Source organism: Fulmarus glacialis, unplaced genomic scaffold (genome assembly GCF_000690835.1).
Source record: "Fulmarus glacialis isolate BGI_N327 unplaced genomic scaffold, ASM69083v1 scaffold12891, whole genome shotgun sequence".
Classification (NCBI taxonomy): Eukaryota; Metazoa; Chordata; class Aves; order Procellariiformes; family Procellariidae; genus Fulmarus; species Fulmarus glacialis.
The window spans coordinates 6,404-9,415 of NW_009194785.1; positions in this window are offsets into that span (position 1 = coordinate 6,404).

Genomic DNA, 3,012 nt, shown 5'->3' on the forward strand with positions numbered 1-3,012 from the left:
AGTCTTCCTTTTGTTGCCAGCAGACCTATAGAAATCTTCTGTGTTACCCTTAACATCTCTCTCTAGTTTCAACTCCAGCTGAGCTTGGGCTTTTCTAATTTCATCCTGCCTGCTCAAGCAATGTTTCTATACTTTTTTTTTTTTTTTTAAAAAAAACTCATCCAGAAACTCTGTGTTAACCCATGTAGGTCTTCTGCCATACCTGCATGGTCTTCTGTCATTCTGCATGGTGGAGTGGATTGTTTTTGTGCTTTGAAGAGGTTGTCCTTGAAGATCAACAGGCTCTCATGGGCCCTTTTGGCTTTCAGAGCCATGTTCTGTGAGTGGACTGAATTGTTATTAAGACCTGAGTGTCTTCAGTTCTTGTCACTTTTTTTCAAGGTTCTGCAAGGTACATTTTTCTATTAAAAAATAAGTATCATAGTAGATTATACATGGGAATTATTGTGAGACTCAGTCATTGGTGAGCTATATCTGAAAGTTTCATCAGCAGTGGCAATGAAATGAAACACTGGAGATCCCAATGGCTTGTTTCCTGGAAGAAGTAGGTTACCACATTTTATGTGCTGCAGTCTCCTACCTGCTTCACTTTGGGACCAAAATTAGGGATATGTAACCCACAGAGAGATTTCAGGTATATGGTTTGCTGCATTCAGTTTCAGAGGAAGATACTTCTCTATGGCATCAATTTCTTTAATCATTGAAACTTTGTATCCTAAATGGTGTTCATGAAACAGGAACCTGGGCAGAGGTAGAGCCCTAGAAATAGAGTACAGTAAATGACCTGGTTCCTTGGCATACTTTTTGCAGCCAGCATGCCTCCTGTCTTGCCTGGCATCAGTGATTCTTGCCTGGTTGCCACGTATGTTTCATTGAGGTGCATCCAAAAAAAAAAATAGTCTGTAAGGATGTCAGGTTTTTTTTATTTTATTTTTATAGATTTGTGAAGAGAAGTGGGGAGAAGAAAAGCAATCTAATCTGTCTTTCAAGATAACTGGCAGTAAAGCTTACGTTTTGTCTCCAAGTGGATTCATGTGGCAATTGGGCATAAACATGGAGAGAACTTTTTCATTAGGAACTCTGCAAGGAAGTATTTTGAAAGGCAAGGAATAGGTGCCTGTTCCAATGGTCTCGAAAAAGAAAACAGCAGCTGTGATAGTGTTTTGCTGTTTCCCATAGCTGTCGTGATTATGAAGTGATGATATAATTAACTTTCTCAAAAGCTTCACAAAGGAAAAGCTTTTCAGTGATGTATCCATATTTGTAATCCCAAGAAGAGCTTTTTGTTCCTTTAGTCACTGCCTATCACTTCTGTCTCTTACAGTTTATTGAAATCCGCTTTCTTAAATCTTGCTGGAAACAATTCTTTGCCAGTCATAAAAATTATGGATTTTCATAAATGTGTGTATTAAAATCCTTTTTTTTTTTTTTTTTTTTTTTTTTTTTTTTCTTCTTCTCTCTTCTCCTTCTCCCTGTTGAGTCAATTCACTTGGGATTTTGGACAGAATGACTGAAAGATAAATTGGTTGCTTCACAAAGGTAATTAAGACAGTATGTGGTGCAGGGGGTGAACAGTTAGGGGTTCTTTCCTACTAATGATCTGTTAATTAGTGAAGGGAGCTCAGCGAGTGTATGGGCCTCAAGAATTACCTTTGAATGACATTTAAAACTGCTTTGGTTAAGAAGGTATCATTGCAGGGGGGAGAGGCCTTTTTCTTTTTTTTTTTTTAGGGTTTTTTCTGTCAAAATAGGCCAGCAGAATTTGCTAAACCAGTGCAAATATGTACATATGATTAGTGTTACATAGCTATTAAATGTTATTTTAAAATAAGCCAATACACAGCTGTGATACCTTGCTGAGGATTTTGGTAACAATTTTGGTTGCAGCGGTCGTCTATGTGGAGAACAGTAAGCTCGCTACATGGAGCTGGTTAACTGCAGAGCCAGTGTGTCTGATACTTGCTACCAGTTCAAGCACTGTACCATGTGAATGTGTTAATATTATTTTTAGGACCAGTCTGGAATACTTGGTTGAATATTTTTGTGGGAGTCAGCCTGAAGTTGGGAGGGTTAATATTCCTTGAGGGAGGTAAACCAGCAATGGGATATCTCTGTATCATGTTCTTTTGTGCATTTCAAAATATCTGTGGCATGTGTCTTGTCCTCTGCATTATTTACTCTTCTGCTGTCCAGAGTTATCCAGGATAAATTGACTGCATATGTGCAGGCCCTTAGCAGCTGTTCAGGGTAGAAAGAAAGTAGCTCTTACACAGTCTGAAATTAGCCACTCATTCTTCAAGCTACATGCAGCTGTGGTCCCAAAGGTGAATTTTTCTCTTCAGATCCAGGCAGCATTGCTTTAATCAGTGTTCTTCTATAGAAGATAGCTAGTGGATTAATTGTAAAAGGCATCTTCCCCCCCCCCCCCCCAGCCTTTAAATTGGGAGGTTTTTGCAACGAATGCCAACATGTCAATTAGAATGCAGCTGTGGAGTAGTATTTCTATTACTGCTTATTTGGAAAGATCTTATCCCTTACCTTCTCATATGTCATTTTAAGGTAGCAAATAATAAATACTAACCTAAAAATTGAGGCAAAGCATTTGTTAGAGACAAGCTAATGGATTGCCAGTGAGCTTTACTATACTATGATTGGTAGTTTGCATGTGTAGAATGGAAGTTTGTGGAGTGTGCATCACAAATTTCCCTGGATGAAGAAAAGAACATAATCAAAGTAACATAAATTTAGATGATGTTTTAAATGGATTTATTCTAAAGTTCAGAGTTCTGATATTAAGGGAGTGGGAAGCTGAGGCAACAAAACCCCATTGTATTTTAGAAAGTTTATACTTTTGAAATTCTAAGGTGTTCTTCCTCATTTTGATTCCTCAGAAAAAGGGGGAGGAGCAGCAGGACTGAATCTCAAATGATTTTAATGTATGGACAAATGCTTCGTATGCTACAGTTGGCTGTGTTACAAAGTACTGTAGTTGTCTTTTGATAGTTGCACAAA